Source organism: Acyrthosiphon pisum, chromosome A1 (genome assembly GCF_005508785.2).
Source record: "Acyrthosiphon pisum isolate AL4f chromosome A1, pea_aphid_22Mar2018_4r6ur, whole genome shotgun sequence".
NCBI classification, from domain to species: Eukaryota; Metazoa; Arthropoda; class Insecta; order Hemiptera; family Aphididae; genus Acyrthosiphon; species Acyrthosiphon pisum.
The window spans coordinates 111759734-111785942 of record NC_042494.1 but is presented as its reverse complement, the minus strand read 5'-3'; the positions used below and the strand labels follow the sequence as shown (position 1 = coordinate 111785942).

At 30.9% G+C, this 26209-nt stretch overlaps 1 protein-coding gene across 1 annotated transcript in view; it reads right to left on the bottom strand.

Annotated features, from left to right (window-relative positions):
• Positions 1–22922, bottom strand: part of LOC100167745 — a 73503-nt gene extending 50581 nt beyond the window's left edge. The window contains exons 1-2 of the mRNA XM_001951290.5: positions 22624–22922; positions 98–203 (exon numbers count right to left, since the gene is read on the bottom strand). The gene's annotated coding sequence lies outside the window, so the exon portion shown is untranslated. The remainder of the gene's footprint in view (positions 1–97; positions 204–22623) is intronic.
• Between the last annotated feature and the right edge of the window lie 3287 nt (positions 22923–26209).

Genomic DNA, 26209 nt, shown 5'->3' with positions numbered 1-26209 from the left:
TTAAAGTTATTACGCGCGTTTATGACTGGTAAAACTATATATACAAATATAAGTATATCTTTTTTTTTTTTTAATTGAAAAATAAAAAGGTACTCACTCGTAAGACAGTCTTGGCAATGATTTTTTTCGCGATGACAAAATTACTGTTTACTGCCGATTGCGATTGCACTGCAGAAAGCCGATTTTGAACTTCGTGAAACACACTGTAACATGAAAAACACACCATACGAGTGTAAGTTTATTGTATTTCTATAATATTATTATATTGTATCTTAAATCTTAATACACTAGAATATTATTTCATGATTACACGCGCTGCAGTATATTATGTAAAATCGAGGGCAACGTCTCTTGTTGGTTCGCAAAGAGTTCGACCGCCACACACAACGCCAATCGTACGTACACTTTAACAACAATAATAATAATATAATTTACATGTGTCGGCCAAGACCACGCGCGAAAAAAAATCATTACCTGACGTGTGTGTTGGTCGGACACTTTATCAAAGCTTATCGTCATTATATTATTACATACAGATATATATGATATATCCATATACACATCATCGTGTATATACAAATGAACTCTTATAGTTCACGTGTGCTAAGCACACCAGCTGTATCTCCCAACCCTTACACGCACTTCCTGGAGGTATAAGGAATATTAATATATAATCTCAGCTTAATATCATACTTTATATACCTATATATATATATATAAACTCGTCCTGTACATAATGACCCGCGACGTTTAATAGCGTACCTACTTGCGGAAATATATTTGCGAATAATCGCGTGTAAAAATATATATACCAAAACAAATTATCGTTTGGATACCATCCTCGGTTATAACACTATATATGGGTTATACGCACGAATTAAGGCATATCTTAATTCGTGGTTATGCGCGTATGGTAGTAATGTTCTTCGGGATTATTATTTAATTTTTTTTTCTAATAACGCTCAGAGTGTGAGACGTGTACCTATTATAGATATACACTATACATATAATAAACATAGGAAGTCGTATATCATGTTAAAATGTTCTTCACGTGGCCGTAAGAAAAAATTGATTAAAAGTACAAAATATAATTATAATAGACGTGATATAAAAATAAAATACAACGGAAAATTATACGAATTTTGTAATCTATTATATTTGTAAGACAGTACCTTTTTCCTACCTACCTATGAAACCATTTTCGTTTTTTTATTGAGTTGGTACACAATTTTCTATACTTACACGAGAGAAAACTTAAAAATATTTATAACTTAATTTCATATTTACAGCTTACCTTATTATCACTAACATTTTAGTATAAAATCCGTATATTACATAGTTAACGTTTATCTAATGGCTAAACCTATCCAAAATAAAAAAATTTATGTTTATTAATTACCTAATTGATTTTACACAAACGGTGATATGGTTAAAAATTCAAATCGTATTATTTATTGAGAAATAAAAACTACAAAAATTAAATCTGAATCTCAAACATATTTTAGAATCTAGTACTTAACGATGCTCGTCAAATGTTAAATTTTATTAAACATTTCAAGTCAAAAAAGTAATGACTTAATTGTCAGTATATAGTTTGAAATTTGAAAGACCCGTTATAATAATAACCAGTGTTATTATGTATAAGGAAGGTTATCTACCTATATTCATATATTATTTTTGAGATAATATGTTGATGTTATAATAATTGTAACATGATTTAAGACACAGTATAAAAAAATAAGTAGTTTCTTAGATCAGTCGAACAATTTATTTTCGAACAATATTTTAATAAGACGCAAAAATGGACGATAAAATATTTTTAAAAAAGTGAATTTAATTTGACTCGGCCGTAGATAAAAACCGTAGTGTAGGTGCTAGCAGCAGAAACAACATAGCTGATGTTACCCGAATGATTAGACAAATGTTTAACTAACATGATGAGCCAGTAAGTTGTAATTTTTTTTCGCTTGACCGCCACTAATTACTACCACCAAACTGGCCGAGAACCAGTTTGTTGATAGGTAAAAAAAAAAAAATGAGAGACGGACGGAAAAGTAATTGATTAGGATTGTAATAATTGCCGACAGAAACCCGTTAACAATCGAGCGGAGCACACTGAACTAGATTTTTTCCGTCTTATACCCCCATGGAATATTCTGTCAGTATATTATAATTTATAAATTTATAACATGTATACGTAGAATGTCATGAAATACCTATATGACTGTCTTGAATAACAATGATAATATTATAAATTTTACAGACTTTTATCATAATTTTTATCAATGTATTCTTTTATGGTGTGCAGTGTGGACAAATAATAGACTAGTGACTAGTCCCATCCCCTGAGTACCATATTATACGAGATAATATCCAAAAGTAACATTTTTGTAATTATACAAACATAATATTGTATCATTGATATTGATATATAATAGGAGGTATAATCATCAAAATCACAAATAATCATAAAATCTCTGAAAACCGCGAACGTTGAAGTTACCTACACTTGGTACGCACTATAACCTAAAATAATAATCATACCGTAAAATCCGTAAACAATAAGCGCGATTTCGCATAGGGACCGAGATCAAACGGTTTACTAAAAATAGTTTTGGAGATAATTTTATGACAAAACTTTTTACGGTTTACTTAATGTTTGTTCCTATCACTAAACGTCTTTTTCAACCATAGCCATATAATAATATATGTCTATGTTTTCAAAAGTTTAGTGCGGTATCTTTGATACATATTCTTTAATACATTTTCGTTTTGGCGATGAACAGAGTTCATATTATGTCGTGATATGCTGTATGCCTGTATCAGGCGGTATTGGTAAACAGTCTGCTAACCGTTTGCTTTCCTTACCTCTGCAGAAACACTCCTAATAGTAATTAATTTCTATTATGAATATTATCTACCTACACCTTACATATTATTATCTATCTAATAATTTAATAGGTTACATACTCGTAAAAAAACACAAATTATATCTTTAAGTAAGTACCTACCATTGTACCAATGCATATTAAATTAAGTCGTAACAATAATATGATAATGTTCAAGGATTGGACAATTATTGATAAATGATTATGATATATATATACGAGAATATGACCTTAACTCGTTTGTGACCAAAATTGGACTTTAAAATATCTTAAATTAGAAACTGGATATTGATTTTTTTCATTCATATTATATTATGTCCAAATTGGGTACATTATCATTAAATACAGTCATAGATTTTTTGTTGGTACCTGGTAGAAAATATTTCACTAAGAAGTTTAGCCAATATATCATTATATCATTAGTTGATAATTGAAATCAAATCGTCAAATAGCACTGGTGCGCTGCTGCAGTCTGCAAGGTGTAATATAATAGGTTCAAAAAAAACCAAAATGCTATTAGACTAACACAATGTTGTTTTTAATACATTCATATTGTAAAACGCTTGATTTTAAATGTTCAATAAATAACATTAAACAATGATGAAGTATTAAAAAATTAAATAAAAAAGCATTTATTATATTATTAAGTTTTTATGTACCTATCTTGTATATTTATTGTTTATACCACCTAACATCGTTAAAATTGTTATAGGTACCAACGTAATTTTTGTTTTATTCGAGTTGGCAATTTAAATTATTCGAATACTTTCTTTGCCGGTAATGCGTTTAAAAATCGCAACCGATGTCGCATAAATATAAGTAAATGCCAGAAAAATATCACTGTTAGGAGGAATTTAACAATACTATTATCTTAATTAGAAGTCTTAGCTAACCTATATAACTTCGCAAGTTGCGTATTGCACCTGCCAGTATGAATAAAATACGATGTTATCATAAAAAAAACTGAACAATTACTAATGTGATTTTAGGCACTTCGATGCATCCATTATAATACGCAGTAATACCGGATAATAAAGTGACATGGACCAGTAACCAGTAAATTTATCAGCGACAGTGCGAATTGCGTGTTCGTCTTTCGACGTTGGAAGAAATCGTTAAGACACATTTATCGTGTTACGCTCCGACGCTTAAAAACATTGCATTACGAGCTATATATATATATTTTCGATCGAACTGAGTATAATAATAAATTACAGTATACCGTGTTATAGACTTATAGATGAGTTTATTTCGATTGTAGGCCATTAAGGTTATACCAGCTTAAAGCTATTATAACATATTATAACTTATAATATGATAGTGCTTGCACGCTGGAATAAGTAGTCGTACCTACTAAATAATCATACTGATCTCGGCACATTTCAGCGTGGCGCAGGGGCACAGCGAGCGGGTATAACATTATCGTAGCGACTACCTAGTACCTATATATTATTATTATAAGGTCTTTAAATAAAATAGTGTTACGTTATGGTAGTACGTTAAATAATAATATTATATTAGGTATATATTATACTGTAGGCGCGCGGTAACCGGCGTGCGGTATATAGACAACAATCGAAGAGTCGGCGCGCAAGTATATAATTATAATTAACGTTATTTATACAGCTGCGGCTGCATTTTTACCATATAATATTATGCGTAGCGTTATGTACACGACAGTAAACCCATAGCAAATCAGATAAATAAACACAATATTTCGTGTGTATTAAATTTATATCAGCATCCGTCGTCCGTCGGCTCTTGCGGGGAGGGACTTTAATTTATAATATTATTGTACATATTATCCGGTGATACCTAGGTATATTGATATATTCCGTGTCGTAAACCATAAGCTCCGGAACGAGCGCGTCATCGCGTAGTTATCCGTCGCGTTTAAGTGCGTGCGTGCGCGTAAAATGCATTTTCGATCCGATAGGGATCTATACACGACCCGAACAAGAGCGGCGAACACGATTTTTACATACACATAGCACTTTACACGCGCGCGCATTGGGAATAAATGCCTCGGTCACACGACTCGGAAACTATGTGTGTTTCAAGTTCGATTTTAATTTATACACAGAATGTAATCAACGTCGCCGCCGCCGCAGTTTGTGTGCTCTCACTATAATAATATGTAATATAATAATATATCGTACCTATCTGATCGTATATATATGTATATTATTATATTAAAACGATATCATATGAACCTACACAACAGGTACCACATCGAACGACGACAACGCATACGTATTTTTTTTCCTTCCATACTTGGCACAATATTTAATTGCTTGACGTTTTGTTAGGTTTTTAACAACACATGTGTTGACGCTATAGTAAACGCAAATAAATATTACATTTTATGTAATCGATATTCGGGAAGATTACAAGAAGCAATGTCGTCCATCCCCACAACATTTTTTCTATTCACATATTATTTCATCCCTCTATTCAGTATTTTTTAAAAATGGCACTGCTAGCAGTTGCAGCATGATAATATAATTATTATTTTAAATTTCTTAAAATGTTTTATAAAATTGTTATAAATTACCCGAGTACTTAAAATAAAACTTTTTGATTTTGCATATTCTATTATATTTTACTATTTAAAATACAATGTATTGAAAAAACCGGTTGTCGAGATTACTTATTTTTTAATCATTGGTAATAGGCACTCGATGAAATGGTCAAAAATTTAATTCAGTTAAGATATGCAATAATAATTAGACTATAAACTAATAAAAAAAAATTGAATAATACCCGGTACGATGTTTTCAACAACATATCCTATGTATAATAATATTGAGTGTTTTATAAGTATTCCATATTAAATTTTTCAAAATAAAACAAAGTAAAATTTTACGAGTATACAAATATTATTTTTTAAGTACCTAATAGTTTAATACAGGTGCTATTCCACCATCGGTTTACCGTTTTATTTATGCACTTGTTTACCTATATAAATACGTATAATCACACTTCACACGTGTTGTTTATATTTTTATTTTAATTAAGTAATAATAGGTGTAACATCCATTTTACCGCTGTACCGAAATTCGGGAACATGTACCACATAAATCGATGAAATATGTTTAGTATGTTTGTATATTATGCATAAAATCAAATCGGGGTCGATACGCGGTGTTTAATAATCGGCGAGATTCTAATAAAAAAAATATAAAAACAAGGAAACAGGCGTAATGAAAACATAATATATATAATATGTGTATATATATATGAGACGATGACACAGTTTGGATACGATACGTCTCGAGCTGCAGAGCAGGTCAATTAAACTACGGACGACTCTCGTCCGAATAATGACTATAATATTATAGTCATAGTAAGCCATGCTTCTTAGGCGACTACTTTTATTACTATGCTTACTACGGAAGTCAATGCGTATCGCTTTTTTTTTTAACTGAACGGCAGTCAGTTGCGTATTTAGGGAGATGATATTGTAGGAATTGGCCCTGTCAATAAACCTAATTTATATGTCATGTATATATTACAGCTCGATTATATATATATTATGGTATATCACTGTATCTTGTATAGGTACATTTCAAATACTTTCGATTTTATAATAATAAGATTATTAAATTTTTATCATTATTAATGTCAAAAAATCTCCATTATAAGATACCACATTTCCTACAAAAAAAATCTTGTACTAACTTATACGTACGTAATATCATCAATAATACCAACATATCGTTTTTAATTTCGTTGGATTAACTTTTCAAAGGTTTTCTACTTGTATTATAAAGGTTAGAAGTGTACCAGCATTATAAGTATACCACACTAAGAAATTCCAAGAAACAGAACTCAGCGACACGACGCTAAAATAATTGTATGATTTATGACGTTGAAGCGTTTAAGTCCAGACACGCGCGTATTCTATACTATATAGATTTACGTGAATTAGTTTCCGAAAAAAAAATGGACCCGTTGTTCACGGTCGAACGGACGGACGGAAGAAAAACAAAAACATATAATAATACAATATATGTATAGCATATATACATAGACGAAAATTCCATAACATGATGTAATTACGCATGCAAACAGCGCGCGCGCCGCCGGATCGGAGAAAGAAAGGAAATCGTACGAAAAGAACCGATGATGACTCAATTTAGCAGTTTTAACAGAAATCGAAAGATTTACGCCGTTCGTCGTGTACAGGCATACCTACCTATATATTATAATTTATATAATATAATAATATAAACAAATTTCCATCTCTCTCTCTTTCTCTCTCTCTCTCTCTCTCTCTCTCTTACGCACGCACGCACGTGTGTGTGTGTGTGTGTGTACATGATTAATTTCCCCGTGCTCGGTGTTATCTCACGTAATGCTGTAGGGCAATCTCAGACGAGTACGGCCCGGTCTTCCTTGACCTTCCTACGCCGCTGCCGCGCGCGGACACGTGCTCCGCCACTGTCTGCTCGTCGTTTTCTGGAGAATTTCACGAATCGTTTAATAATTAGTATGCGCGTAATGGTATATTGTAATGTGCCGGTAAACCTCTCTGCGAGGTCCAACCGTCGTATACAACTGCACACACACGACGTGTAATAATTATGATATTCTAAGACCGTCTACATTATAGTATAATATCGAACTGACGAAAAAACGATACGACGGTGGTGACTGACTTGTGCGAATGCACAAGTGGCCGACGAAACAAAACACCGCCGCAGCGATTTTAACGTTGCGCATTCCGGACGATTGTTCCCCGACGGCTACTGATTGTCCTATAGTCGTCTGTGCAGACGCGCGAGCTCGTATGTACATTGCAGCGACGAGTCTCCCTGCAACGGCTATCTATCGCACGTCATCGTGTCGACGACCTGTTCTTGTAACATCCTCCACAAAGATCTCGTCTGAACCGAGAGTCCTCCGAACATTATATATTATATAATAAAATATATATCGCACATTATACTATCGATTGAACGGAAAATAGAACTGTTCGGTATAATATCATAATATAATAATAATATTATATTTACAAGCATGCACCTACTGTGCGGTAATGAATATCCCTATTGATTTCTCGAGAACTCGTATAATATAGCAATATATAATAATATATCATTTTTATACCCATTCAGTCGTACGTATAACATATGGATATACCTAGCTATATTATACACCCGTGACGGAGGAAAAGACCAGAACATTTGAGAATAGGTACCTATGGAACTATGGAAGGTAATATATACGCGTAGAGAGCCGGTTATAGTCCGCCGTTTAAATAACGATTTCGAAAAGCGAGGTTTATATGATATTTTTACCGTGTAAATGGATGGAAATTAATACCAAAGGAATCCGACGCACGAATAGTTTTAAAACATTTTAACGTAAAGCTATAATAAAGCAATTAAAAATACATAATATAGTATAATCTTTCATCAGAGTATTATTGTATTATAACGATGTATCCATTTTGGTAAATCGACAAAAATAACAAGAATTCCATGATTCTACATATTATTTTATACCCGCACACGACAAAGATATAATAAATAGCTATACTTGCATGTATTGGATTTCAAAATTATTTATGTGAGGCCGGGCGCGCCCCGCTTATCCGCGGAAAAACGTCGAAATGACATTAAATCTCTTCTCGAAAGCTTTGCAGCGGTACAGAGCGATGACGCGGCACACACAAAACAACTCTGTCGGATTATTATTTCAATAACGAACAGAAAACATGCGCGCCGAGTGTGCAGTACTTCCATATTATTATTACCATCGTAGCGTTATTATAATTGACCGCCGCGGGTCGGATTTCATCAGTTATATACCAATAATACCGCCAAATCGCGGCGAAACCGAAGCGCGCGGGGATCGTAGGCTGCTGCGGCGTCGCGAGCTGGCACCCTCCCCGCGTGTCGACGTAATATTATAATAATAAGACGGATTATTAGCCACGCGAGATTAAAAACGGAGCAGAGCTAAATATTATAATATACGCGTATACGATAATAATGCATGTGGAGTTTGAAAATCAGGTTTTCAACAATGTTATAAGCAGCTAGCGGCTGCGCTGCATTCGCGATTTGTCGTGGCCGGCAGGCCGGGTACATGTATATAGGTACGCGCGCGCGCGCGACCGACCCGAACAAAGACAAGTAAATAAATAAACGAGCCGAATGCACGCCGCCGCTGCAGCATCACACACGACAAAGGTCAATGTGTTTTGTATATATTAGATATGTGTGTGTGTGTGTGTGTGTGTGTGTGTGTGTGTGTGTGTGTGTGTGCGTGTTATGTAAAACGATATAGCCACGTCGCGGTGTAGGGGCTTAAAATATTATCCTCCAGCTCAATATAGCGGGGGCGGGGGAATATAATAATATAATAAGAAAATAAAAAAAAGACTTCTTGAATGATACCATAACTGTAGCAGCAGTCTACTGCGGTGACATCGTATATAAATACATAATACATAATATCTATAGACTATAGGTAATAATATATATAATAATACATTGGTAACACAGCCCCGAGACGAGCTACCTACTTTAAGTCTATGGACGTGACAGACGGAATTCTATAGTAATATATATAATATAAGTATATTATATATATATATATGTATATTTGTTAATATATTGTTAGATTACGTCGTCCTATATAATATATAATAATACCTACGTCGTGCGATGAACTCATGAATGAACGAACGGATATAATATAACGTCATAATATATATATATGTGTGGTATAACTCTCGGTTTCGCGCAAACGATGTCGCCGTAGAGTATTATACCGGGACTTCGATGACGATCGTCGCGTACTCAACTACGATATTATTATCATCTAGTCACTATATATTCTAGAGGGAGGTCGAAAAACGAAGGGAAAAAAAACGGAAAAATCAAAACGGACAATGGCGCCTATTATATATTATTATTATTATAGGCAGCGGCGAGAGTGTGTGCGTCACAATAATATCCTCGACGATGGAGGTCCGCGGCGGTGTAATGAACTAGAACAGCAGTGCTGATGTAGAATTATAGCAATCGTCTGCTGCAGTCGTTTATCAGACCGTGGAAACCCAGTTGCGCCGGACGCGTCTCGAGATTAAGCATCAGGATGTTTCCGACCGAATCATCGCGTCATCATCATCATCATCATCATCACCGTAGTCGACATTGAGCCCATATAAAAACGTATTGCGGTGGGAATAAAATGTGATCGTTTTCAGGGTTACTGCAGCTAAATGCTAATACGATTTTTAAAAAATAAAATGATTATTTACTCGATAATTTTATAGTGTTTATGTATTATGTCGAATGCCGTTCGTTTTACTGTTTGCGCTTTCAAATGTTTTCGCGTAATTATGTATATAATACATGGTAATTTATTTCAGAAATTCGATATCTTTCAAATTTCAATTATTTGTGTTCCGAGAAGTTAAATTCCTATATGTATATTGTTATAATATATACCTACTGCAATATAGGTATATTATCAAAACAATGGACACATAAAATAGTGGTCTCGACGAAGACGCAGAATAGCTTAACGAAAAAAATATGCATCATCTATATATACTTTTTTTTTTTTAAATTAATAATAGTACAATCTGTAAATTACTTTTTACAAGCACAAGTGATATTTAGGTTAAAATAAAATAAGATATAATGAATTAAATTAGCTAATCGCATAGAGAAGGGGAGCTTGATTGAACATAATTTAATATGCAACTTCATGGCATGCAATGGAGCAGTGGAAGTTAGGCCATCAGTAGGTCACGACACATAGTCCTATGTTAGGATGACGATAGTATTTGTATGTATTATTTATAACTAGTTGACATTTTTGGTGATTGTGAGACTTGATACTTTGAGAGAACAGTTGCGACTGGGGAAAGGGATATACCTAGGTGGATTCATCAAACAATTTAAGAAGTGAGATTTAATTTTGTTTGTAGGAGTAGGATTTGGTTTGAATGATTGGTAACCTGCTTGTTACATTTAAGTGCAAATGTGGTTTGATCGTGTTTTCAGTGCCTAGGTGTTCAGGATTGGTTATAGAGTTATATAGTTGGATATCGGCAGATGTTGACATTTTCGGTTTGCGGCTCAGTTTTTGTATATTGTACATAATTTGTAGTTTGCAGGGTGTGCTCCTTTCCATAAACTAATTTTGCTGAGAGACTCGGTGATTTTCTGAGAAAAGTGGATGGGTGATCTTTCACACATTTAACACACATGCAAAGAGATGCACAGTGGGTTCGTGTGTAGACATAGCTTGAAAATGTTGACACTGTGGTAATTTTCGTATTTTTTAGGGGTCTTCTATTTTGATGTTTTTGAGTAAAAGAGAGCAAGTGATTGAAAAATGGTATATTTACGTACATAATATGAAATTGCGTACAACCACAATAAATACATTTTAATTTATAAATATAATGATCGCGAACACCTTCTAAGGGTAAACTATTATTCAGCTCATGGTACTACTTTGCCTATAGTATAATCACAATAATCGCGTCTAGAGAGACAAATCGCATATACATGACAAATCGTCCGCCACAATCGACGAGCTGGTTGTGTGCGTTTCTCATCTTGCAACAGGAGCGTCTATAGAATCAGCGTCCCTGTGCATTTGCGTATAATATTATTGTTTAATGTATACGAACAACACCGGAGATTTGCGAACGATGACGCATTTTGTTGTTATTGCTATACGTAATAACGGTTTATTTTGATATTGCCACGCACAGAGCTAGGCATACAGCATACTGCAGTATTATAATTTATAATACACGACGAGTAGCTCTATACGTACCTCCCTATTGTAATATTCACTACCAACAATACCGTTGCATATAATATATCGTCGTTCGTTAATATATTGAGACGAAATAATTAATAATAAAGACAAAGATATTGGGGGAACGTGAGAATTTTATGATTGGAGATAATATAAATTACACACAATGCATTATAATAATATATGACATACGAGTATACGACCTAAAAACGACATTGAAAAATCTCGAATATCTAAAATGTATAAAACTTAAACGTGTAGATATACCTGGTACCTACGTATATAAAATGTACCTAACCTAAACGAGTTTTAAATTATTTTACAATAATAATTTCAAATGCTCCAGTTTATGACTATATCTGATAAAATCACGAATACTTAATATTTTAACTTGAAAACAATTATAAGAATAGCTATACATACTATTATAATAGGTACTGTATAGTATGAGCATTCTACGATTCACGCAAGTAGACGGGATTGACGGACATATTATACGTCGTTTCAAGAGATTTAAACGTGTCGAAAGCGTAAAAAAATTAGTATAATTTCCAAAACAATAATATTCATTCGCGTATACCAGTATACCACATAATCGGTATGCAAATGAGCAGCAGTGGCAATTAACCAGCGTTGAAATGGCGGTGGCAGAGCGTTTTCGCGCGCGCGCTCGTCTGTGGTTTTTGTTCACCGCGCTTCATAATAATTATCATTATTGCGAGGGGAATGACCAATAAGAGTACTATTATTTTATTTTACTACCATAATATTATTAATACTACTGTATACAGACACACAAACAAACACACACACACACAAGCGCGTGCGCGCGTTTCTTTCTATCTAATTAATACAAATTAACAGCGGGCGGTATAGGTACAATCATATACGTTTTCCGACAGCTCTTCTCAGCCCGAACGACAACCGGTTGCGCGCATTGACTCGTCGTCGTCATCGTCCTCCCTCCTCCTACTCATCTCATCGCCCCCACCCCTCTTAATGGCATCATTATTTGTTGGACGATTTCATCCTATGCAGGGCTTTTGAATTCAATCATACAGGGTGTTTTTAGTTAACACAAATTTATGGGTCACCGTCTCGCTAAAAGTTAAAAATGTGTTTAGTTTTAATTTATAAATCGTATATCTATACGAAAATCTTATAATAATTTGTTTTAAGTTTTAATTTACGGGCCGTTAAAATAGTTTAATTAATTAAGTGTTTACTGATTAACGCGGTAATTTAATCATTCGGTATAATAATATATTATAATTTATAATTTATAATTCACCTCTGTTATACGTATAGAACCCACATGGTACATAATATGCATATATTTCCTGCGTCACGGCTTCCGAACTCCTATATTATACTATATGAACGATACGATACATGACTCGTTATATTATAATATTGGTGCATAGTGTTTCGACGATAAATTATAATTTCCGAATTTTCAGAAGAAAGTAGGTACCTTAATAATATATACGCACACACTTCACACTACCATGACGTAAACAAATTATATTGCTATATCGGCAAATTTTTAAAAACGCCCCCGTCGCACTAGAGTTCATATTTTCTACACTCGTTATCGCGATCGAAATATTAATATATTATGCGATCAACAATAAAATAGTAAGCTCGTCCGGTGTGTAAAACGTACACACAAAGATTATAATTTATAATAAAGGCACTGCAGCTCATAGACACTTACACACGTATAGGGTAGGAGTATATGTTATATATTTTTACGACGTCAGTGTCAAGGCTACGCGGGGGACGGGTAAACGTTGGCTATGATAATAATGTATACGAGGGATATGTTATTATTATTATATAATAATTGTGAAATAATAATATATTGTTCGAGGCGCGTGCGACACCTACGACGACGACGACGACGACGACGGTGTACGTATTATAATGGCTGTATATTATTATTATTATATGGGTACCTACTGCACGGAGAACACTTCAGACTTCAGAGAAAGCGTATATCCTATACCGGCTATAAGCCGCATTGTAGCTATATAGAATTGTAATAATACGGAGATTATTATTATTGTTATTGTTATTATTTAAATGAAATATAATATTATGTACACGCCACAAATGTTTACGCTCGTACTGTGTCCATTGTCTCGAGACAATTTTTTTCGTCGTTATTTCTATTTATTTTTTACATTAAATGGGTTATAAATTATAACAACGTCCCCGAGAGAATATCGCACAGACAACCACAGCGTGTTGCGAAACGATCGACGGTAGACGAGGGAGATAAAATCCCAGACGACGTTTTTATAATAATATTATGTACGTACGAATATAATAATAATATATAATATTATATTGTATTATATTATAATATTATCGGCGGACAGCCTGCAGTAATGGCTATGTACACCGCAGACGAGTCAGCGAGCCGCCACACATTACTCCTGGACGAAATTACAATATATAAAAGTCATCGGGCCATTCGACGATGCGATAATTTATAACACAAGACGATAACACGTTATACAGCTAGAACGCATAATCGGCACTCGTTACGATGTGGATCGCGTGAACTGCACCGTTAAAATGGTAATTTGGACGGTGGTAATACGCGTAGAGGTGAAGAAACGAAAAATCGTAAGACCTTGGATTATGAAATAGAAAAGTTAATAGGTATAATAGGGAACCAAGAGAAAAAGCGGAAATACAAACAACTTTTAACAATATTATACAACTTTCCTTTAGGAATAGCCGCCGGGCTGGCTAAATAAATTCCAATCAACTTGAAAATTTGCATGTATATATAATATTATAATTTATAATAATACGCATAATATTGTGATATTATCAGGTCAATTACTCTATCAAGAATGATTCCTTAAATAACCATATACAAAAAAAATAACCAATTTGTTTGTTTAAAACTTGATTTTAAGTCGTAACAACGTGTCTTTGTAAAGACTAAAAGAGATAAAATAATAAATCTCAAAAATAATAACACTAAACTATTACCTATATAGAGAAACAATATTCCAACTTGCTTATGAATTATTCATGTATTTTTACTTTTGTGGTTTTCGAAAATTGAATTACATTAGACGTTATGTATGTGGACATGAATTATAGTAGGTAGAGAAAATGAGAAGTCCAAAGATTAAAGGAAATATAAATTAAATTAAAAGTCTTCCATTTTCCTGCGGTATACTAAATATTGTAAAGTGAAATGGTTTTAAAATGAGAGACGTATTTAAATAATTCTTGCCCAAGCCCCCAAGGCAATATAACATATTATAGATGCCTTTCATAAATTTAACATGAATAGGAAATTTAAATTGTGTAATGGAAAAATAAGAAAATGATTATTTACTGACCATATATAATACCTATTTATAAAAATATTCTTACACCTCATAAATTTATCTTCTGGTAGCTATAGAATACCTGTAGAGCTACAAACAGTTTCCCTATTTTAATGGAAACTAAATATGATAAGTGAATATTGTTAATAACACAATTCATCTTTTGAATCAATAAAAATGTTTTTACTAATGTCAGCCACGCTGATTAATTTTTACTTTCTGAATCTAGTGAATGTATAGGTACACTTTGCTTTATTTCATTTTGTCCTGCAGATTAAAATAAAAATATCGTTGACGTATAATAATCACATGCAGTGTTGAACCGATTAAAAAACTTGATCTACTCAACAACTTTAATTAACTATTTTTATAACTACAAAATAACGTTACAACAAAATATATCCTGTTAAGAATCTTAGACACTTCTAATCTTCGTTATTATAATATATTAATATGTTATACACTTATACGCTTAGAATTCAGTCGTAGGTACCTATATTATAATATTATATCTGTATATTACTATTATATGTGTGTCAGGATTTAATTCTCGAAAAACGTTTCGTTTGGCTACACTAAATTAAAACAGCGTTTACGTGTGTTTACAATAGCCGCGATATCCGTATTACCATTACGATTTTATCACGACTCGCCAGCTGGACGTCAAATTATTAATCTCTAGAGTTTTACCACGAAATCACACTACTACCGGAGCAGCCGCGGGCCGCTGCCCATCCCCGGTTATGCCTATTCGACCGGGTGTGCACTTGAGTGGTGGCCATTCATATATTACCTTAGGTATATACACATATTATGATTACCATGGGAAATGAGTATGTTGCAAGGTCACCAAGGACCAGATGTTGTGTAACGATATTTTCGGCTATTAACCCGATTTCAAATTAACAAATAAGCCACGCGAACACCCATATACTTCATAATATAATATATTTCCTTACATCTCCTCCTATCCTATACCATCGACCGTCACCCGAAGCCCACTTCCCGCACACTATATTGTCTTTTTCTTTTCTTTCGTGTTATTTATTTATATTATATACGCGCGGTAAACACTTTCAGCCGCGTACATAATCGATTTGACTCGGAATGACCATCGACCGTATCTTCGCCGCTCTATCGTGGACAAATAATATGATAGTAGCTGCAGGTACATCGACTATCGTCTTCATATTAATAATAGTTATAATCATATAATATAATTCAACCGTTCGAAATATTGACGGGGAACAACGGGCTTGAAGAGAGGAGGGAAGCAAGATTTATTGTCGTCCCAAGTCCATTATTCCTCCTGCGCGCCCTAACCGTCTCGGAGTGAACTCAAACGGGTATAGAATGATCATTGTCCTCGAAAAATATGTATCAATTCGATTTATATATACATTTTATTTGTCCGTTAAATTATATGAATGTCTGTATATTGTTATAGCTGAGCGCGACTATGCATATTAAACAATATTAGCACAAAAGCTTTCTTATCTTTTATAGCAAGTACTTTTATTGAAAGTAGTAAGTACAAACATCATATCTAGTTATATCATCATATTATATGAAATTATATAAGTGACGTATTTACAAGGGGGTCTATAGGGTCCGGACACTTACTCCTCCCCATTGGCCCCATAAACATATATCTAAAGACCTGATATATATTAATATATTTTGTGATAGTATAGGTTGTACATGTGTTTGGAAAATTAACTGGACCCCCTCCCTCCATGTAAAATTCCTAAATACGCCACTGATCATACATAGTTATAATAATTATTATAATTAACGCAAACGTTTAATTATTATAATAATATGTATCTAAATCAGCGTCAGAAGACAGAATATAGAAGAACAATGAACATCCGTGTATTTTTATTTTTTTACGTGCGATTTGTTCTACGTATAAGCTGCATTATATGACAGTACATTATCAAAAGTATTAAGTGCTTATTTATCTTCATAATATATCATGATAAATTAGAAACGAAAATTAACGAAAAATCCCCAATGCTGAAGATTAAAAAAATAATTCTAATATAATATTATAATCTCTTAGTTTTTATTATTATCTACCATATGTATAATAATATTATGAAAATAAATATTCATGACTATGGTAACGTAAACGTGCAGTATTACGTTTTTAGCTTTGTCAGAACATTTTTCTTTCAATATGATGTATTGCCATATTGGTCTGTGGCCGAATTTTAACGCGTGTTTGCGTGAACAACCTCATGTCAATATATATCATGCTGATCGATTAATCCAATTTAAATTAAACATACGTACAAAAAAAATAATGGATAATCAATTTTCTATTCTTATTTGATGATTATATACAGGTACCAAAGAAAAAAAACAAAAAAAAAAAAAAACATATTGTGATATATTAGGTACCTACATATCCATATAGGTACTGCCTGAACTGTAAATAACTCAATATGTATGGAACAGATCGATGACTATAACGGTTCTAAATCTAAAAATTATTTTCAATGTGAAAAATAGGCTCGAAAATAGGTCATAAGCTAAACTAGCATGAGAGTAGGTACATTATGTATAAAACAATTATTAATAAATATTGAATACATCAAAATAATATATTAATGTCTGCAGACTTATTTTGTATTATTTCATATAGGTATTAAATACATAGAATCTCAGTACAAAACAAAACTTCTTAAAAAAATAATCTATATTATTAACCTTAAGATTAGATTAATTAATTTTTTTTAATGCTAACACGTATGTATAATAGGTAGTTAGGTCACACTTCGAATTTAAGCTTGTTAGCCAGGGTCATAGTTAGATCCTTTAAACATATTTATACATCATAATACACAATGTCTATTAGGTGATCCAGATAGTATCACAACAGCGGCACCGCGACTAGGTTATTTTATCCTTCGCTTCTCTCAGTCTGCAATTTTATGTGGAGAGATGATAATATACTGCAGTCTGCAGTAATAAGGAACCCATATAATATAATGGACGGTGCGTGGATTTTTAACTTTAGAATTCGTGCGCTACTCGGAGCATAATTAAAAAGGCGGAGATGGAGATCGTGAGTGGAGAAACCGCCGGCAAGGGGACGACTTCCTACTTAGTATAATCGTCAAAGACTATATAAGTAGGTACGTATGGTCGATATTATATATTATGTACGTATCCGAGATGTGTGTGCCCGGTGTCAATGACTGATAATACACACACACACACACACACACACTACACAAATACACAGAACCTACCTTTGAAATATTAAAAGAAATAGAAGAAGAACAAATTCTCTGGACCCGAAAAGCCGTTTTGAAGAAACCGACGGGAGATTTGTATTATATGTTTTTTTTTGTTTTGCATGTATAACACGTATTGTATAACATAAGGGAGTACTCTACATAACTCTTTTCATTGAATCCGATTTCATTGTTTCGTAAGAGAAAAAAAATGTTTATTGTCGCCATTAAACGCAACAAGTAATTACTTTTCGTGCCTTGGGCCGTTTTTCATCGAACAAAAAAAAAAAGTAGTATCTACATGTGAGAGTACCTATAGGTACTAGCTTCCTACGAGAATAAAAAAAATTAATATATTAAATACATACAGTACATATGTTATACGCTGAACAGTTTGATTCTACTGCTAAGCATTTCAGGGGTTACTCGCAAACACTGCAAGTAAATAATAAATGAAAAACGTTGCATTAATAAATTAATTTAATCAATAAAAGTAATCCAGTCATTTATACATAGATTAGGTTAGGACACTTTTTCATTAGATGTAACAGAACGTATATAGTATATACCAGGCCCCATTGTAGACATCAATGTCAAAATATTTAATTGTTAAAGATAAAATAGGTATAACACTGAAATATTAATTTAATTGTTGGGTTTTGTTATCCTTTGACTTTCAAACCTGCTGTATACCATGAAATAAATTATTTTGGGATAAACTAAAAAGTAGTGTAACAACGAATGATGACTAATGTATTTACTGTATTTCTTATACATTTATACATTCTTGTGGTGCTGGGAATAAAGTCATATTATCAATTATTTCGATATTTAAGAACAATAAACTTTTTTCTTTTCTATATTTCATTTAAATTTTTGGTTTTGGAGTATCTTAAAAATAATTTGGTGTATAGGTTGTATAAAATATATTATGAAAATATATTTAATCATAAAAAAAATATTTATAAGATGGTAGAAAACAAGATTATAATTTATATATATTTAATTAATCAATCATTTTTAATGCACGTGTTCACATGTAAAATATATAAAAATAATTAAATCGTGATAGTTTTCTTAAAAGTTGTTAAAAATTAAATTACTTTTTCAATTGTATTATTCAATAAGCACATACCAATATTGAATATACCATTAAAACCTCAGTAAAATATTGTTTATTTATTTTTAATGATTTTTCTGTTTGATGTCTTTCTAGAGAGGTACGACATGGTATGGTTAAATAATAATAATAATATAATATAATATTGTGTTTAATAATGTATACATATAAAAATCTCAGATGTATTAAAATCTTAATAAAACAAATGACGTGATACTATGGATAATTAAATCGCAATAAGCATTAATCTTTCGCAGTTGATGCCCTGCGTATAGACGGTATACCTCCCTATAATAAATTAATATAAGCGTCTAAACAATAAACAATAAATGTTTGTAAAAAATAAAACAAAACTCATATAGAATGGTACAAATATAATAAACAATATACCGAAGTAAAATAAAAAACGTTAGTAAATTGCAAAATTTTAATGATAATTTTGTTCTCGGAAACATGTACACCTATTAACTTACAAATACCTACAAAATGAATGTCATTATACAAAATTGGAATTTAAATTAGTGTTGTAGAAAATTACTCCATGCCTATTATTATTAAATTCATTATTATATACGAATTCGATTACTTTTTTTACGTTAGTAATATTTTTTAAATATTTAGGTTTGTTTTATAACACAATTTTGATTGGATACAGATATTTTTTAAAAATCACTTTTTAAACAATTTAATAAATACAACTATCTTACTCTATAAATTCTTATTTTATTATTATTTCAAAAATACATTATATTATGGTGTACCTACACAAGAAATATTAGTTATTTTATAAGTCACAGAAATGTAAGTATTGGACATCAAACTGGTTTTAGATTAAGATAATCGTATAAAGCGATTATATACATAGTATGAATTTTTGATACACAATGCATTATTAACCGAATATGCGTATTGAAGGAACACACAATAATCTGCAAAGGACAGTCCAATGTGTCGATACCAAGAAAATGTCAATATTCACTAAGATCTATTGAAATTATTATTATTATTATTATTATTATATTTTAAACCCACTTGAATTTGATTTTTTCTAGATACTATATTGTGTTGTTAATCCAAGTATCCGGAAATGACATTGTGAAATATCATGAAAAATAATATTTTACAATAATAATTCTTTAAGGGCTATTGGTACATTATGGTTCTCGTATTGTTGTTCGGGCAAAAATAAGGACAAGGATATAAAATCTGAGAACAAAAAAATAACAACATAATGTCTCCATAGCACATGTCGATTCGTGAGTTCATTTATCCCCCGACCTACAGCGAGAACAATGTCCAGACCGTATTTCTCTTCCCTCGCCACCCCCCAGGCGTCCAGTATTATATTATCTATTCGTAAAATCTCTTAGTGGACCTGCTTCTTCTCGGTGCCATCATGAATGTCTCTTGATTTATGGGACGACCTCCGGCCAATGCGAGTATTGTCATGAACATTATACACATACCTTTTGCACATATGAACACACATATACACATATACAAACACGCTGGTAGTTGTCAAGTTAAAAAAAAAAAAGTACTCGATATTAAGTATTAACTATACTGAACTGAATCCACCATTATTATTAAGTACCCGATGACTAAGTACATAATACTTATAAATTATAATTATTAACTTACCATTCGTATAATAAAATTGATTATTATATTTATACGTATAAATGGTTATAATTTTTTAATTCTACGGATTTATTCTAATTTTACTAAATCGTACTACAACTAGATTAATTATTTTGACTAATCTCATGTTTCAAAATATCGGTAGTATTTGTGTAATATGTACCATAAAATATCCAATATAACAATATACATTTGACCTTCATTCGTCAAAATGGACCTACCTATAGATATTTGGGTCGTTTTACTGAATTATATTATTAGTTACCATACGTAATTTAACTTTGTAACGCTCAAGGGACTGGCAAATCAATTCGGCGTACAATTCAATTTTAATACATATTCAATACAACACACTGTGCGTAAGTAATCCGTTCATAAATAATGTAACCCCGGGAGAGACTTAAACGCAGTGACAATACACGGAGGAGGTTGACGACCGGTGCTAAAGAATATATTTTTTTTAATAGAAAAAAGTCATAAATATACAATTTAACGAATTAAATAATTCAAAGGAAAAATAATATATTATATTATTACTGCCGATTTACTGAGGGAATAAACAAAATAACAAAATAAAACACAAAATACTGACAACGATAGTCAAAAAAAAAAAAAAGAATGAATGAGTGTGTTTAGTCTTTACTCTTTCAACAACTCTAGGGATAAAAAAATACGATTAGGTATAATACCTTTACCTTAAAGGCAATTATCACATATTATCGTTGGTAAAATATCCTTAGGAATTTTATTTTCCTTAACACTGAATTTCATAATAAATAGTTATTATACAATGATTGAACACTATATTGATCACACATCACAATAATCTCTTGTTTAAAGATACCTAACTTAATTTTACAAATTGTTATAATATTATAATATTATGCACAAAAAGTTGTAATAGACAAAAATTATTTAAATTACTTAAGTTTTGATCTAAAATAAAAGATTAAGTCTATATTTCAAAAATAACTTCTTCCGTTACTAAATTATGAACATAATATGTAGGTAATGACTACATTTTTGTATTTACAACATTATACCTCTTAACCCTAAAATTATGATATAATTTGTATTATTGTCAGTAGAATTTATTTACTTAATTTAAAATTAACAAAATAATGAATAAAAATAAAACAAAATAATCCGTTATAATCGTATAAAGATTTATTATGAACTTTTGGCCGTGAAAATAAAATATTTTTAAAAAGAAAGAGTCACCATCAGCTAATCGCCACCCAACACAAGATTCTGCTCGGTCACGCTCTAATTTTGCCGGTAAAATGCGTACAAAAGTAATTTCCAAAAACAAAACAAATTCAAATCCTAACGAATGAAATAATTATTGACTAATAAAATGACATATGTATTTCTTAACAATTTAATTATGACAGAGCTTCATCAACACGTTCATTTTTTTTAGTTAGAATTAGGTAATTAAATAAAATTGTTAATTACATTTTATTAAGTTAGATCAACTTTGAAATTGAACAACTCGGTAATTATTCATCATTCAGAATTAATTGTTGGTTTCATTAAAATGTTATGATAATAGTAGTATGTTTTCTGAAACTTACGGTTAAATATGTAATAAATTATCTGGAGTAGATAAATACTATGTAATATTATGTTTCGTCAATCGACAACTTCACCTTTTGTCCTGCGTTTTCTTATTCATATAAAAAAAAGTTAAATAAAAAACTCATAAACCAGTGACACAAAAAATTACGACTATACAAAAATAAAAATAAAATTATTGAACACGATTCGGCGAAGCACGTGCAATTGGTGTACGCGAGAACGAGTGGTGGTGGTTGACACGCGGCGCGCGTGTGAATGGGCCGACGCGCAAGAAGATACTGAGTAGGTAACCGACTGCTCACGCGCTGCGTTCGTTTTGTAACCATAGCTGTGGCTTACCACGGTTTCCCCGATGACTCCCGAGACTCGAGAGGAGTACTAATTTTCATTGGACGGTCGTCTCTGTAAAAAAAACAGAATTCAAGATATTATAAAGGTAGGTAGTCTTAAAAAATATTTTATTTATTTCTGTACTTAAATCACACCCTTTCACGAAAGTAACATTTTTGATGGTTTTACTTGAACGTTTAATCTTATTTTTGTACTTACGGGTTACGACGATACCGCTTACTAGCTGCATATTATAATACTTAGGTATTTCTCGCATTTCCATTATTAATAATATCTAAGATTATAATTTTTCCCAGTTTTGGATTTTATGTTATACAATTCAACTCATTTGAAGATTTTAATCCATAAAGTATATGTTCATATTTCATGTTTATGTTTAACATATAAATAACGCAATATATTTTTTCTTATTATAATTTTTATATATGATCTAGGTATAATTCATTATTTTTGAAACAATAGACATCATTTTTATTATAAATCCTAACTTTAAAATTAGGTATTAAATATATGTGTAAGTAATATTTTAGCATAAAACAAAAGAAATTACAGATACTTATTTCTATAATATTTTGAATTATTTTTGTTTGATTATTGATAATATAAACAATTTTGTCCATCAAAAAACACTATTACTCAATTTCAAAATTTTCTTCTCCGTACGCAGCGGTGTTACAATAACTACCTACTACCTAACTACCTGTTATGTTATGTACATTTGAATCTTTTTTTCACCTTTTTTTCAAAACATAATGCATATCGTGAATTGACATCTTTCGTACCCATATTTTTCATTACAATAAAGAAAAAAATCAGATAATAACTACCCTGAGAAATTTAATCCATTCTTGTATCAACATTCTATATAATGTGTATTTACCCAAATAAACGTGTCTTAGAATTGAATCGAAATTATTTCCTTTTCAAAATAAGGTAAGTATGTCTTACTATTGACAATAAAATATTAAATTGAAAAGGACACAATATGATAAATAAACATTATTTTCTAATCTAAACTAACTTATATCACAAACAATATGTTAGTACAATGTAAACCAAAAACCGACAGTAGCCTATGTTATCAAGATCAATAAAAAGTAAAAAACAATAATTCAAATTAATATATTATATTCCGATTTTATACATTTAATTATAACACTACTTAACATATAAGACTAATATAAATTCTCTATCGTAAAATTGTAGCATGCCTAATCACATAACAGACTCTGGGCCCAAATTAAAACTTCAGAATGTTGGATCAACAGACAACAGCAATAAAATATTAATATTAAATACTATAGAACTTTTGGATTCAGGTATAAAACTTTTAAAAATAAAATGAAAAAATCTTTGACGAGAACACAAATAGTAGGATTCACCAGCCACTCTAGAACGAAAATAATAAATTAACTACCGCCTTTATTTGATGTATAAGTAAAAAACATTTGCTGTAATCGAACGCATCGTTTTAATATCTAAAAAAAAAAAATTTCTTAAATATATCGTAGACGAATATGAGAATATAAGATTTTACAGTACAATGTCGTAATTAAAAAATAACTTTTATTTATTAGTAAAGTTAAACTATCTATATATAGGGTTTGTATAGTAATCATAAATATGGTTGTTATTAAGTTTAGCTTGATGTTTTAAACGGAGAAGCCGCTTAAAAAGTTAAGTTTTTTTTAGATGACCAACAACAAACTATAATTCATTCCAAATTTATAATTCTAATACTATCTGTATAATATAATATGTAATTTAAACCAATAAAACAAAATTAATTTTTGTTCTTTCCGTGAAACGAACTTATGTGATTACAGTACTATACTGCTATCCATTCAATACTGTTTATATTTTATCCAAAATAAATCACTTTAAACAAACACAATTGTATTCATTCTTTAAAAAGAATTGTTTTTTTATATGATAAATACATTAATTGTGTACATTTGATTTTGACACATAGTTATTAACTGAACAAATAATTTATTTATACAAAATAAATAACATATTTATTCTCATACATATGGTGATTATGTTGTTATTTGTTATATTTTGATAGTAATAAATTATCATATCATTTATTTTAATAAATTTAAAATCAATAAAGTTTAATTTTTTTTTTTTTTTGAGAAATCTATATAGAGTTCAATCACAATAAAAAACATTTAAGAATAATTAAAAATAATTATAATTTGTTTTGTCTTATAGGACATAATTAATATATTTTAGTTTTTAACATTAAACATCATAATAATATACAACATTACAAAAACCATAATGCATTTGCCTTACGGTTTTACTGCTTAGATATACTGTATACAGCTGTTATAATATAATAATGGAATCACGACTTGTAAATTATAGACTATAGCTATTGACGAAACACCATGCACGAATGTCTATATGTTAATCTATAGAGGACGCCGTATTCAATAAATATTTCATAAATTTGTAATATTTCTATCAATACTGATTATAGTAATATAGTACAATGGCTTAGAAAATTATTAATTAGTATTAACTAAATAAAAATGTTGAGATTCCCTAAGATATTAGATTCTGATCTCTACGTTTATTATTAAACTTTTTATAATGGTTATTGAAGTTATAACTATCCCGAAAAGTCAGTCTTGCATAAAAAACCATTTTAGTAACATATTTATAATTATTATAAATTCCATGTCAATAAATTAATCACCAACCCTGTTAGACTTTATTACTGAATAATGAAATTAAATAATTTAAATCACGAATATTCATCATTAAAGTTATCCTAGATTATCTTACCACAATGACATTAACTAACATTAAATAGTGTATTAACTATTTTATCCATATAATATATAAATGGTAGATACTAAAATAATAAAAATATACATATTATAAATTATAACATTTACCGAAGTACTTACCACTATAATATTTTTAACGTAATGAAAATAAACTAACCTTTTCGCATTTATTATACTTTAACCTATTCCTTCTGAATGATTTTTCACCTAACCCAACTCAATTAATTAATAAATATTAATATACATCTTACTTTTCATATTTTAAATAATGTCAATACTATACTGGGTGATTCTTTTATCATAGAACACTCATTATTTCAAAAAATATAAATTTTTTTGAAAATATTTTTTTACATAGTTTCTAGTCGCTTAAAAAACAACGTTTTTCTTTAAAAAATTATATTTTTAAATATTTTTTATCCTTATAATT